This window comes from Gasterosteus aculeatus, chromosome 5, assembly GCF_964276395.1.
Source record: "Gasterosteus aculeatus chromosome 5, fGasAcu3.hap1.1, whole genome shotgun sequence".
Classification (NCBI taxonomy): Eukaryota; Metazoa; Chordata; class Actinopteri; order Perciformes; family Gasterosteidae; genus Gasterosteus; species Gasterosteus aculeatus.
Window position 1 is genome coordinate 1847938 of NC_135692.1, and position 11561 is coordinate 1859498.

The window sequence follows — 11561 nt, forward strand, 5'->3', positions numbered from 1 at the left end:
TAGCTTTTTGCCAGTCATAGTAGGTTTTCCCTTGTATTCACTTCAAGAATTATTCACATGGCAGTCTTTGTATAAGCCACTTAGCCGGTGTCTGATATTAGCAAAATTCCATTTATTTTTAGTTTTTATGTGTTGTTGTGGCCGAGAGGTTAAGGCGATGGACTAGAAATCCATTGGGGTCTCCCCGCGCAGGTTCGAGTCCTGCCAGCAACGAAGTTGACTGTAGAGCTTTCTGGTCCCACCGCAGAGTCATTTTTTGATATTCATACCTTAACGTGTGCAGTCCCACTTTGAAACTCCAAATTCACAAGGATTTTTATTTAAAGTGATGCATTCAGTCTTCCCAAGTTAGCTTTTCTTAGGTTTTCTTAGTTAGGTTTTCCCTTGGAAACGTCTCCATTCATTGTTTTTTACTCACACTTCTTCCTTTATATACGCGAAAACAAAGTAATTTTTGGCAGTTGTGCAGGGGATGTAGCTCAGTGGTAGAGCGCATGCTTTGCATGTATGAGGTCCTGGGTTCAATCCCCAGCATCTCCATTAGATATTATGCGCAAATTTAATAAGTGTTTCAGGTAAGTCGTGGGGAAATGTCATGATAAGAGGAGCCATCAAATATACCGTCCAACAAGGAAAAAAAGCACCAACGGTAATTTACCAAGTAAAAACCACACCCTTACCTTATTATGTGTGTTCCAGAATTATTCACATGGCAGTCTTTATATACGCCACTTAGCCAGTGTCTGATATTGGCAAAAGTCAATTTATCCAGTTTTTATGCGTTGTTGTGGCCGAGAGGTTAAGGCGATGGACTAGAAATCCATTGGGGTCTCCCCGCGCAGGTTCGAGTCCTGCCAGCAACGAAGTTGACTGTAGAGCTTTCTGGTCCCACCGCAGAGTCATTTTTTGATATTCATACCTTAACGTGTGCAGTCCCACTTTGAAACTCCAAATTCACAAGGATTTTTATTTAAAGTGATGCATTCAGTCTTCCCAAGTTAGCTTTTTGCCAGTCATAGTAGGTTTTCCCTTGTATTCACTTCAAGAATTATTCACATGGCAGTCTTTGTATAAGCCACTTAGCCGGTGTCTGATATTAGCAAAATTCCATTTATTTTTAGTTTTTATGTGTTGTTGTGGCCGAGAGGTTAAGGCGATGGACTAGAAATCCATTGGGGTCTCCCCGCGCAGGTTCGAGTCCTGCCAGCAACGAAGTTGACTGTAGAGCTTTCTGGTCCCACCGCAGAGTCATTTTTTGATATTCATACCTTAACGTGTGCAGTCCCACTTTGAAACTCCAAATTCACAAGGATTTTTATTTTAAGTGATGCATTCAGTCTTCCCAAGTTAGCTTTTTGCCAGTCATAGTAGGTTTTCCCTTGGAAACGTCTCCATTCATTGTTTTTTTCTCACACTTCTTCCTTTATATACGCAAAAACAAAGTAATTTTTGGCAGTTGTGCAGAGGGTGTAGCTCAGTGGTAGAGCGCATGCTTTGCATGTATGAGGTCCTGGGTTCAATCCCCGGCATCTCCATTAGATATTATGCGCAAATTTAAAAGGTTTTCAGGTAAGTCGTGGGGAAATGTCATGATAAGAGGAGCCATCAAATATACCGTCCAACAAGGGAAAAAAGCACCAACGGTAATTTACCAAGTAAAAACCACACCCTTACCTTATTATGTGTGTTCCAGAATTATTCACACGGCAGTCTTTATATAAGCCACTTAGCCAGTGTCTGATATTAGCAAAATTCAATTTATTTTTAGTTTTTATGTGTTGTTGTGGCCGAGAGGTTAAGGCGATGGACTAGAAATCCATTGGGGTCTCCCCGCGCAGGTTCGAGTCCTGCCAGCAACGAAGTTGACTGTAGAGCTTTCTGGTCCCACCGCAGAGTCATTTTTTGATATTCATACCTTAACGTGTGCAGTCCCACTTTGAAACTCCAAATTCACAAGGATTTTTATTTAAAGTGATGCATTCAGTCTTCCCAAGTTAGCTTTTTGCCAGTCATAGTAGGTTTTCCCTTGGAAACGTCTCCATTCATTGTTTTTTTCTCACACTTCTTCCTTTATATACGCGAAAACAAAGTCATTTTTGGCAGTTGTGCAGGGGATGTAGCTCAGTGGTAGAGCGCATGCTTAGCATGTATGAGGTCCTGGGTTCAATCCCCGGCATCTCCATTAGATATTATGCGCAAATTTAAAAGGTTTTCAGGTAAGTCGTGGGGAAATGTCATGATAAGAGGAGCCATCAAATATACCGTCCAACAAGGGAAAAAAGCACCAACGGTAATTTACCAAGTAAAAACCACACCCTTACCTTATTATGTGTGTTCCAGAATTATTCACACGGCAGTCTTTATATAAGCCACTTAGCCAGTGTCTGATATTAGCAAAATTCAATTTATTTTTAGTTTTTATGTGTTGTTGTGGCCGAGAGGTTAAGGCGATGGACTAGAAATCCATTGGGGTCTCCCCGCGCAGGTTCGAGTCCTGCCAGCAACGAAGTTGACTGTAGAGCTTTCTGGTCCCACCGCAGAGTCATTTTTTGATATTCATACCTTAACGTGTGCAGTCCCACTTTGAAACTCCAAATTCACAAGGATTTTTATTTAAAGTGATGCATTCAGTCTTCCCAAGTTAGCTTTTTGCCAGTCATAGTAGGTTTTCCCTTGGAAACGTCTCCATTCATTGTTTTTTTCTCACACTTCTTCCTTTATATACGCGAAAACAAAGTCATTTTTGGCAGTTGTGCAGGGGATGTAGCTCAGTGGTAGAGCGCATGCTTAGCATGTATGAGGTCCTGGGTTCAATCCCCGGCATCTCCATTAGATATTATGCGCAAATTTAAAAGGTTTTCAGGTAAGTCGTGGGGAAATGTCATGATAAGAGGAGCCATCAAATATACCGTCCAACAAGGGAAAAAAGCACCAACGGTAATTTACCAAGTAAAAACCACACCCTTACCTTATTATGTGTGTTCCAGAATTATTCACACGGCAGTCTTTATATAAGCCACTTAGCCAGTGTCTGATATTAGCAAAATTCAATTTATTTTTAGTTTTTATGTGTTGTTGTGGCCGAGAGGTTAAGGCGATGGACTAGAAATCCATTGGGGTCTCCCCGCGCAGGTTCGAGTCCTGCCAGCAACGAAGTTGACTGTAGAGCTTTCTGGTCCCACCGCAGAGTCATTTTTTCATATTCATACCTTAACGTGTGCAGTCCCACTTTGAAACTCCAAATTCACAAGGATTTTTATTTAAAGTGATGCATTCAGTCTTCCCAAGTTAGCTTTTTGCCAGTCATAGTAGGTTTTCCCTTGGAAACGTCTCCATTCATTGTTTTTTTCTCACACTTCTTCCTTTATATACGCGAAAACAAAGTCATTTTTGGCAGTTGTGCAGGGGATGTAGCTCAGTGGTAGAGCGCATGCTTAGCATGTATGAGGTCCTGGGTTCAATCCCCGGCATCTCCATTAGATATTATGCGCAAATTTAAAAGGTTTTCAGGTAAGTCGTGGGGAAATGTCATGATAAGAGGAGCCATCAAATATACCGTCCAACAAGGGAAAAAAGCACCAACGGTAATTTACCAAGTAAAAACCACACCCTTACCTTATTATGTGTGTTCCAGAATTATTCACACGGCAGTCTTTATATAAGCCACTTAGCCAGTGTCTGATATTAGCAAAATTCAATTTATTTTTAGTTTTTATGTGTTGTTGTGGCCGAGAGGTTAAGGCGATGGACTAGAAATCCATTGGGGTCTCCCCGCGCAGGTTCGAGTCCTGCCAGCAACGAAGTTGACTGTAGAGCTTTCTGGTCCCACCGCAGAGTCATTTTTTGATATTCATACCTTAACGTGTGCAGTCCCACTTTGAAACTCCAAATTCACAAGGATTTTTATTTAAAGTGATGCATTCAGTCTTCCCAAGTTAGCTTTTTGCCAGTCATAGTAGGTTTTCCCTTGGAAACGTCTCCATTCATTGTTTTTTTCTCACACTTCTTCCTTTATATACGAAAAAACAAAGTAATTTTTGGAATTTGTGCAGGGGATGTAGCTCAGTGGTAGAGCGCATGCTTAGCATGTATGAGGTCCTGGGTTCAATCCCCGGCATCTCCATTAGATATTATGCGCAAATTTAAAAGGTTTTCAGGTAAGTCGTGGGGAAATGTCATGATAAGAGGAGCCATCAAATATACCGTCCAACAAGGGAAAAAAGCACCAACGGTAATTTACCTAGTAAAAACCAAACCCTTACCTTATTATGTGTGTTCCAGAATTATTCACATGGCAGTCTTTATATACGCCACTTCCAGAATTATTCACATGGCAGTCTTTGTATAAGCCACTTAGCCAGTGTCTGATATTAGCAAAATTCCATTTATTTTTAGTTTTTATGTGTTGTTGTGGCCGAGAGGTTAAGGAGATGGACTAGAAATCCATTGGGGTCTCCCCGCGCAGGTTCGAGTCCTGCCAGCAACGAAGTTGACTGTAGAGCTTTCTGGTCCCACCGCAGAGTCATTTTTTCATATTCATACCTTAACGTGTGCAGTCCCACTTTGAAACTCCAAATTCACAAGGATTTTTATTTAAAGTGATGCATTCAGTCTTCCCAAGTTAGCTTTTCTTAGGTTTTCTTAGTTAGGTTTTCCCTTGGAAACGTCTCCATTCATTGTTTTTTACTCACACTTCTTCCTTTATATACGCGAAAACAAAGTAATTTTTGGCAGTTGTGCAGGGGATGTAGCTCAGTGGTAGAGCGCATGCTTTGCATGTATGAGGTCCTGGGTTCAATCCCCAGCATCTCCATTAGATATTATGCGCAAATTTAATAAGTGTTTCAGGTAAGTCGTGGGGAAATGTCATGATAAGAGGAGCCATCAAATATACCGTCCAACAAGGAAAAAAAGCACCAACGGTAATTTACCAAGTAAAAACCACACCCTTACCTTATTATGTGTGTTCCAGAATTATTCACATGGCAGTCTTTATATACGCCACTTAGCCAGTGTCTGATATTGGCAAAAGTCAATTTATCCAGTTTTTATGCGTTGTTGTGGCCGAGAGGTTAAGGCGATGGACTAGAAATCCATTGGGGTCTCCCCGCGCAGGTTCGAGTCCTGCCAGCAACGAAGTTGACTGTAGAGCTTTCTGGTCCCACCGCAGAGTCATTTTTTGATATTCATACCTTAACGTGTGCAGTCCCACTTTGAAACTCCAAATTCACAAGGATTTTTATTTAAAGTGATGCATTCAGTCTTCCCAAGTTAGCTTTTTGCCAGTCATAGTAGGTTTTCCCTTGTATTCACTTCAAGAATTATTCACATGGCAGTCTTTGTATAAGCCACTTAGCCGGTGTCTGATATTAGCAAAATTCCATTTATTTTTAGTTTTTATGTGTTGTTGTGGCCGAGAGGTTAAGGCGATGGACTAGAAATCCATTGGGGTCTCCCCGCGCAGGTTCGAGTCCTGCCAGCAACGAAGTTGACTGTAGAGCTTTCTGGTCCCACCGCAGAGTCATTTTTTGATATTCATACCTTAACGTGTGCAGTCCCACTTTGAAACTCCAAATTCACAAGGATTTTTATTTAAAGTGATGCATTCAGTCTTCCCAAGTTAGCTTTTCTTAGGTTTTCTTAGTTAGGTTTTCCCTTGGAAACGTCTCCATTCATTGTTTTTTACTCACACTTCTTCCTTTATATACGCGAAAACAAAGTAATTTTTGGCAGTTGTGCAGGGGATGTAGCTCAGTGGTAGAGCGCATGCTTTGCATGTATGAGGTCCTGGGTTCAATCCCCAGCATCTCCATTAGATATTATGCGCAAATTTAATAAGTGTTTCAGGTAAGTCGTGGGGAAATGTCATGATAAGAGGAGCCATCAAATATACCGTCCAACAAGGAAAAAAAGCACCAACGGTAATTTACCAAGTAAAAACCACACCCTTACCTTATTATGTGTGTTCCAGAATTATTCACATGGCAGTCTTTATATACGCCACTTAGCCAGTGTCTGATATTGGCAAAAGTCAATTTATCCAGTTTTTATGCGTTGTTGTGGCCGAGAGGTTAAGGCGATGGACTAGAAATCCATTGGGGTCTCCCCGCGCAGGTTCGAGTCCTGCCAGCAACGAAGTTGACTGTAGAGCTTTCTGGTCCCACCGCAGAGTCATTTTTTGATATTCATACCTTAACGTGTGCAGTCCCACTTTGAAACTCCAAATTCACAAGGATTTTTATTTAAAGTGATGCATTCAGTCTTCCCAAGTTAGCTTTTTGCCAGTCATAGTAGGTTTTCCCTTGTATTCACTTCAAGAATTATTCACATGGCAGTCTTTGTATAAGCCACTTAGCCGGTGTCTGATATTAGCAAAATTCCATTTATTTTTAGTTTTTATGTGTTGTTGTGGCCGAGAGGTTAAGGCGATGGACTAGAAATCCATTGGGGTCTCCCCGCGCAGGTTCGAGTCCTGCCAGCAACGAAGTTGACTGTAGAGCTTTCTGGTCCCACCGCAGAGTCATTTTTTGATATTCATACCTTAACGTGTGCAGTCCCACTTTGAAACTCCAAATTCACAAGGATTTTTATTTTAAGTGATGCATTCAGTCTTCCCAAGTTAGCTTTTTGCCAGTCATAGTAGGTTTTCCCTTGGAAACGTCTCCATTCATTGTTTTTTTCTCACACTTCTTCCTTTATATACGCAAAAACAAAGTAATTTTTTGCAGTTGTGCAGGGGGTGTAGCTCAGTGGTAGAGCGCATGCTTTGCATGTATGAGGTCCTGGGTTCAATCCCCGGCATCTCCATTAGATATTATGCGCAAATTTAAAAGGTTTTCAGGTAAGTCGTGGGGAAATGTCATGATAAGAGGAGCCATCAAATATACCGTCCAACAAGGGAAAAAAGCACCAACGGTAATTTACCAAGTAAAAACCACACCCTTACCTTATTATGTGTGTTCCAGAATTATTCACACGGCAGTCTTTATATAAGCCACTTAGCCAGTGTCTGATATTAGCAAAATTCAATTTATTTTTAGTTTTTATGTGTTGTTGTGGCCGAGAGGTTAAGGCGATGGACTAGAAATCCATTGGGGTCTCCCCGCGCAGGTTCGAGTCCTGCCAGCAACGAAGTTGACTGTAGAGCTTTCTGGTCCCACCGCAGAGTCATTTTTTGATATTCATACCTTAACGTGTGCAGTCCCACTTTGAAACTCCAAATTCACAAGGATTTTTATTTAAAGTGATGCATTCAGTCTTCCCAAGTTAGATTTTTGCCAGTCATAGTAGGTTTTCCCTTGGAAACGTCTCCATTCATTGTTTTTTTCTCACACTTCTTCCTTTATATACGCGAAAACAAAGTCATTTTTGGCAGTTGTGCAGGGGATGTAGCTCAGTGGTAGAACGCATGCTTAGCATGTATGAGGTCCTGGGTTCAATCCCCGGCATCTCCATTAGATATTATGCGCAAATTTAAAAGGTTTTCAGGTAAGTCGTGGGGAAATGTCATGATAAGAGGAGCCATCAAATATACCGTCCAACAAGGGAAAAAAGCACCAACGGTAATTTACCTAGTAAAAACCAAACCCTTACCTTATTATGTGTGTTCCAGAATTATTCACATGGCAGTCTTTATATACGCCACTTCCAGAATTATTCACATGGCAGTCTTTGTATAAGCCACTTAGCCAGTGTCTGATATTAGCAAAATTCAATTTATTTTTAGTTTTTATGTGTTGTTGTGGCCGAGAGGTTAAGGCGATGGACTAGAAATCCATTGGGGTCTCCCCGCGCAGGTTCGAGTCCTGCCAGCAACGAAGTTGACTGTAGAGCTTTCTGGTCCCACCGCAGAGTCATTTTTTGATATTCATACCTTAACGTGTGCAGTCCCACTTTGAAACTCCAAATTCACAAGGATTTTTATTTAAAGTGATGCATTCAGTCTTCCCAAGTTAGCTTTTCTTAGGTTTTCTTAGTTAGGTTTTCCCTTGGAAACGTCTCCATTCATTGTTTTTTACTCACACTTCTTCCTTTATATACGCGAAAACAAAGTAATTTTTGGCAGTTGTGCAGGGGATGTAGCTCAGTGGTAGAGCGCATGCTTTGCATGTATGAGGTCCTGGGTTCAATCCCCAGCATCTCCATTAGATATTATGCGCAAATTTAATAAGTGTTTCAGGTAAGTCGTGGGGAAATGTCATGATAAGAGGAGCCATCAAATATACCGTCCAACAAGGAAAAAAAGCACCAACGGTAATTTACCAAGTAAAAACCACACCCTTACCTTATTATGTGTGTTCCAGAATTATTCACATGGCAGTCTTTATATACGCCACTTAGCCAGTGTCTGATATTGGCAAAAGTCAATTTATCCAGTTTTTATGCGTTGTTGTGGCCGAGAGGTTAAGGCGATGGACTAGAAATCCATTGGGGTCTCCCCGCGCAGGTTCGAGTCCTGCCAGCAACGAAGTTGACTGTAGAGCTTTCTGGTCCCACCGCAGAGTCATTCTTTGATATTCATACCTTAACGTGTGCAGTCCCACTTTGAAACTCCAAATTCACAAGGATTTTTATTTAAAGTGATGCATTCAGTCTTCCCAAGTTAGCTTTTTGCCAGTCATAGTAGGTTTTCCCTTGTATTCACTTCAAGAATTATTCACATGGCAGTCTTTGTATAAGCCACTTAGCCAGTGTCTGATATTAGCAAAATTCAATTTATTTTTAGTTTTTATGTGTTGTTGTGGCCGAGAGGTTAAGGCGATGGACTAGAAATCCATTGGGGTCTCCCCGCGCAGGTTCGAGTCCTGCCAGCAACGAAGTTGACTGTAGAGCTTTCTGGTCCCACCGCAGAGTCATTTTTTGATATTCATACCTTAACGTGTGCAGTCCCACTTTGAAACTCCAAATTCACAAGGATTTTTATTTAAAGTGATGCATTCAGTCTTCCCAAGTTAGATTTTTGCCAGTCATAGTAGGTTTTCCCTTGGAAACGTCTCCATTCATTGTTTTTTTCTCACACTTCTTCCTTTATATACGCGAAAACAAAGTCATTTTTGGCAGTTGTGCAGGGGATGTAGCTCAGTGGTAGAGCGCATGCTTAGCATGTATGAGGTCCTGGGTTCAATCCCCGGCATCTCCATTAGATATTATGCGCAAATTTAAAAGGTTTTCAGGTAAGTCGTGGGGAAATGTCATGATAAGAGGAGCCATCAAATATACCGTCCAACAAGGGAAAAAAGCACCAACGGTAATTTACCTAGTAAAAACCAAACCCTTACCTTATTATGTGTGTTCCAGAATTATTCACATGGCAGTCTTTATATACGCCACTTCCAGAATTATTCACATGGCAGTCTTTGTATAAGCCACTTAGCCAGTGTCTGATATTAGCAAAATTCAATTTATTTTTAGTTTTTATGTGTTGTTGTGGCCGAGAGGTTAAGGCGATGGACTAGAAATCCATTGGGGTCTCCCCGCGCAGGTTCGAGTCCTGCCAGCAACGAAGTTGACTGTAGAGCTTTCTGGTCCCACCGCAGAGTCATTTTTTGATATTCATACCTTAACGTGTGCAGTCCCACTTTGAAACTCCAAATTCACAAGGATTTTTATTTAAAGTGATGCATTCAGTCTTCCCAAGTTAGCTTTTCTTAGGTTTTCTTAGTTAGGTTTTCCCTTGGAAACGTCTCCATTCATTGTTTTTTACTCACACTTCTTCCTTTATATACGCGAAAACAAAGTAATTTTTGGCAGTTGTGCAGGGGATGTAGCTCAGTGGTAGAGCGCATGCTTTGCATGTATGAGGTCCTGGGTTCAATCCCCAGCATCTCCATTAGATATTATGCGCAAATTTAATAAGTGTTTCAGGTAAGTCGTGGGGAAATGTCATGATAAGAGGAGCCATCAAATATACCGTCCAACAAGGAAAAAAAGCACCAACGGTAATTTACCAAGTAAAAACCACACCCTTACCTTATTATGTGTGTTCCAGAATTATTCACATGGCAGTCTTTATATACGCCACTTAGCCAGTGTCTGATATTAGCAAAAGTCAATTTATCCAGTTTTTATGCGTTGTTGTGGCCGAGAGGTTAAGGCGATGGACTAGAAATCCATTGGGGTCTCCCCGCGCAGGTTCGAGTCCTGCCAGCAACGAAGTTGACTGTAGAGCTTTCTGGTCCCACCGCAGAGTCATTCTTTGATATTCATACCTTAACGTGTGCAGTCCCACTTTGAAACTCCAAATTCACAAGGATTTTTATTTAAAGTGATGCATTCAGTCTTCCCAAGTTAGCTTTTTGCCAGTCATAGTAGGTTTTCCCTTGTATTCACTTCAAGAATTATTCACATGGCAGTCTTTGTATAAGCCACTTAGCCAGTGTCTGATATTAGCAAAATTCAATTTATTTTTAGTTTTTATGTGTTGTTGTGGCCGAGAGGTTAAGGCGATGGACTAGAAATCCATTGGGGTCTCCCCGCGCAGGTTCGAGTCCTGCCAGCAACGAAGTTGACTGTAGAGCTTTCTGGTCCCACCGCAGAGTCATTTTTTGATATTCATACCTTAACGTGTGCAGTCCCACTTTGAAACTCCAAATTCACAAGGATTTTTATTTAAAGTGATGCATTCAGTCTTCCCAAGTTAGCTTTTTGCCAGTCATAGTAGGTTTTCCCTTGGAAACGTCTCCATTCATTGTTTTTTACTCACACTTCTTCCTTTATATACGCGAAAACAAAGTCATTTTTGGCAGTTGTGCAGGGGATGTAGCTCAGTGGTAGAGCGCATGCTTTGCATGTATGAGGTCCTGGGTTCAATCCCCGGCATCTCCATTAGATATTATGCGCAAATTTAAAAGGTTTTCAGGTAAGTCGTGGGGAAATGTCATGATAAGAGGAGCCATCAAATATACCGTCCAACAAGGGAAAAAAGCACCAACGGTAATTTACCTAGTAAAAACCAAACCCTTACCTTATTATGTGTGTTCCAGAATTATTCACATGGCAATTATTCACACGTGTGAACTTGGCGCGTAGGTTTTCTCCGACGCGGCACGTTTGGTTGGATATTGATGCGGCCCGAACGGACCCGGCCGCTGGCATCGGCGCCCGGTCGATGTCTGCGCGGTCTAAAGGGACTTGCATCTATTATTTGACTCGAGCCCGTACGCGCGCGCAGCCGTCCACGCGGCCGACCAGCCGCCGTACTACGGCTTGTAAACTAAGCGACTGCGCGTAAAGACGCAGACGGTGAAGCATGCGCAGCACGGAAGCCCCGGCGGCGGGGATCCGTGCGGGGAACCGGATCCCCGCAGTAGTAACATTACACCTGGGTACACAATTTTAACCAGACACAACAACTTTCTTCATGTTCACTTCATTTTAGACGTTTTGAAAAAAAAGTATTGAACTGCATTCCAATTAATTTCCCTCAGGCTTTATTCATGTATTTATATTATTAAGACAAAAGACAACAGTGAATACTGTCAAGCTGTGTCAATGACGTATCGTTTGGTTACTGACAAAAAATACATTTATTGTATTAATTTCCAAAACAGACAGACTAAATG

The 11561-nt window shown here is 41.6% G+C and overlaps 32 non-coding genes across 32 annotated transcripts; all 32 read left to right on the forward strand.

Moving 5' to 3' along the window:
* Positions 1–131: 131 nt before the first annotated feature.
* On the forward strand, positions 132–213 carry trnas-aga (transfer RNA serine (anticodon AGA)). The gene has a single exon. It is a non-coding gene; the product is annotated as a tRNA-Ser (tRNA).
* Positions 214–468: 255 nt separating this feature from the next.
* On the forward strand, positions 469–540 carry trnaa-ugc (transfer RNA alanine (anticodon UGC)). The gene has a single exon. It is a non-coding gene; the product is annotated as a tRNA-Ala (tRNA).
* Positions 541–781: 241 nt separating this feature from the next.
* trnas-aga (transfer RNA serine (anticodon AGA)) lies at positions 782–863 on the forward strand. The gene has a single exon. It is a non-coding gene; the product is annotated as a tRNA-Ser (tRNA).
* A 267-nt stretch (positions 864–1130) lies between these two features.
* On the forward strand, positions 1131–1212 carry trnas-aga (transfer RNA serine (anticodon AGA)). The gene has a single exon. It is a non-coding gene; the product is annotated as a tRNA-Ser (tRNA).
* Positions 1213–1463: 251 nt separating this feature from the next.
* Positions 1464–1535, forward strand: trnaa-ugc (transfer RNA alanine (anticodon UGC)). The gene has a single exon. It is a non-coding gene; the product is annotated as a tRNA-Ala (tRNA).
* A 242-nt stretch (positions 1536–1777) lies between these two features.
* On the forward strand, positions 1778–1859 carry trnas-aga (transfer RNA serine (anticodon AGA)). The gene has a single exon. It is a non-coding gene; the product is annotated as a tRNA-Ser (tRNA).
* Positions 1860–2110: 251 nt separating this feature from the next.
* On the forward strand, positions 2111–2182 carry trnaa-agc (transfer RNA alanine (anticodon AGC)). The gene has a single exon. It is a non-coding gene; the product is annotated as a tRNA-Ala (tRNA).
* Positions 2183–2424: 242 nt separating this feature from the next.
* trnas-aga (transfer RNA serine (anticodon AGA)) lies at positions 2425–2506 on the forward strand. Its single transcript has one exon. It is a non-coding gene; the product is annotated as a tRNA-Ser (tRNA).
* A 251-nt stretch (positions 2507–2757) lies between these two features.
* Positions 2758–2829, forward strand: trnaa-agc (transfer RNA alanine (anticodon AGC)). Its single transcript has one exon. It is a non-coding gene; the product is annotated as a tRNA-Ala (tRNA).
* A 242-nt stretch (positions 2830–3071) lies between these two features.
* On the forward strand, positions 3072–3153 carry trnas-aga (transfer RNA serine (anticodon AGA)). Its single transcript has one exon. It is a non-coding gene; the product is annotated as a tRNA-Ser (tRNA).
* Positions 3154–3404: 251 nt separating this feature from the next.
* trnaa-agc (transfer RNA alanine (anticodon AGC)) lies at positions 3405–3476 on the forward strand. The gene has a single exon. It is a non-coding gene; the product is annotated as a tRNA-Ala (tRNA).
* A 242-nt stretch (positions 3477–3718) lies between these two features.
* Positions 3719–3800, forward strand: trnas-aga (transfer RNA serine (anticodon AGA)). The gene has a single exon. It is a non-coding gene; the product is annotated as a tRNA-Ser (tRNA).
* Positions 3801–4051: 251 nt separating this feature from the next.
* Positions 4052–4123, forward strand: trnaa-agc (transfer RNA alanine (anticodon AGC)). The gene has a single exon. It is a non-coding gene; the product is annotated as a tRNA-Ala (tRNA).
* A 618-nt stretch (positions 4124–4741) lies between these two features.
* Positions 4742–4813, forward strand: trnaa-ugc (transfer RNA alanine (anticodon UGC)). Its single transcript has one exon. It is a non-coding gene; the product is annotated as a tRNA-Ala (tRNA).
* A 241-nt stretch (positions 4814–5054) lies between these two features.
* trnas-aga (transfer RNA serine (anticodon AGA)) lies at positions 5055–5136 on the forward strand. Its single transcript has one exon. It is a non-coding gene; the product is annotated as a tRNA-Ser (tRNA).
* A 267-nt stretch (positions 5137–5403) lies between these two features.
* Positions 5404–5485, forward strand: trnas-aga (transfer RNA serine (anticodon AGA)). The gene has a single exon. It is a non-coding gene; the product is annotated as a tRNA-Ser (tRNA).
* Positions 5486–5740: 255 nt separating this feature from the next.
* On the forward strand, positions 5741–5812 carry trnaa-ugc (transfer RNA alanine (anticodon UGC)). The gene has a single exon. It is a non-coding gene; the product is annotated as a tRNA-Ala (tRNA).
* A 241-nt stretch (positions 5813–6053) lies between these two features.
* Positions 6054–6135, forward strand: trnas-aga (transfer RNA serine (anticodon AGA)). The gene has a single exon. It is a non-coding gene; the product is annotated as a tRNA-Ser (tRNA).
* Positions 6136–6402: 267 nt separating this feature from the next.
* On the forward strand, positions 6403–6484 carry trnas-aga (transfer RNA serine (anticodon AGA)). Its single transcript has one exon. It is a non-coding gene; the product is annotated as a tRNA-Ser (tRNA).
* A 251-nt stretch (positions 6485–6735) lies between these two features.
* trnaa-ugc (transfer RNA alanine (anticodon UGC)) lies at positions 6736–6807 on the forward strand. The gene has a single exon. It is a non-coding gene; the product is annotated as a tRNA-Ala (tRNA).
* A 242-nt stretch (positions 6808–7049) lies between these two features.
* trnas-aga (transfer RNA serine (anticodon AGA)) lies at positions 7050–7131 on the forward strand. The gene has a single exon. It is a non-coding gene; the product is annotated as a tRNA-Ser (tRNA).
* A 251-nt stretch (positions 7132–7382) lies between these two features.
* Positions 7383–7454, forward strand: trnaa-agc (transfer RNA alanine (anticodon AGC)). The gene has a single exon. It is a non-coding gene; the product is annotated as a tRNA-Ala (tRNA).
* A 281-nt stretch (positions 7455–7735) lies between these two features.
* On the forward strand, positions 7736–7817 carry trnas-aga (transfer RNA serine (anticodon AGA)). The gene has a single exon. It is a non-coding gene; the product is annotated as a tRNA-Ser (tRNA).
* Positions 7818–8072: 255 nt separating this feature from the next.
* On the forward strand, positions 8073–8144 carry trnaa-ugc (transfer RNA alanine (anticodon UGC)). Its single transcript has one exon. It is a non-coding gene; the product is annotated as a tRNA-Ala (tRNA).
* Positions 8145–8385: 241 nt separating this feature from the next.
* trnas-aga (transfer RNA serine (anticodon AGA)) lies at positions 8386–8467 on the forward strand. Its single transcript has one exon. It is a non-coding gene; the product is annotated as a tRNA-Ser (tRNA).
* A 267-nt stretch (positions 8468–8734) lies between these two features.
* On the forward strand, positions 8735–8816 carry trnas-aga (transfer RNA serine (anticodon AGA)). The gene has a single exon. It is a non-coding gene; the product is annotated as a tRNA-Ser (tRNA).
* Positions 8817–9067: 251 nt separating this feature from the next.
* Positions 9068–9139, forward strand: trnaa-agc (transfer RNA alanine (anticodon AGC)). Its single transcript has one exon. It is a non-coding gene; the product is annotated as a tRNA-Ala (tRNA).
* A 281-nt stretch (positions 9140–9420) lies between these two features.
* On the forward strand, positions 9421–9502 carry trnas-aga (transfer RNA serine (anticodon AGA)). Its single transcript has one exon. It is a non-coding gene; the product is annotated as a tRNA-Ser (tRNA).
* A 255-nt stretch (positions 9503–9757) lies between these two features.
* On the forward strand, positions 9758–9829 carry trnaa-ugc (transfer RNA alanine (anticodon UGC)). Its single transcript has one exon. It is a non-coding gene; the product is annotated as a tRNA-Ala (tRNA).
* Positions 9830–10070: 241 nt separating this feature from the next.
* trnas-aga (transfer RNA serine (anticodon AGA)) lies at positions 10071–10152 on the forward strand. Its single transcript has one exon. It is a non-coding gene; the product is annotated as a tRNA-Ser (tRNA).
* A 267-nt stretch (positions 10153–10419) lies between these two features.
* trnas-aga (transfer RNA serine (anticodon AGA)) lies at positions 10420–10501 on the forward strand. Its single transcript has one exon. It is a non-coding gene; the product is annotated as a tRNA-Ser (tRNA).
* Positions 10502–10752: 251 nt separating this feature from the next.
* On the forward strand, positions 10753–10824 carry trnaa-ugc (transfer RNA alanine (anticodon UGC)). Its single transcript has one exon. It is a non-coding gene; the product is annotated as a tRNA-Ala (tRNA).
* Positions 10825–11561: the final 737 nt, after the last annotated feature.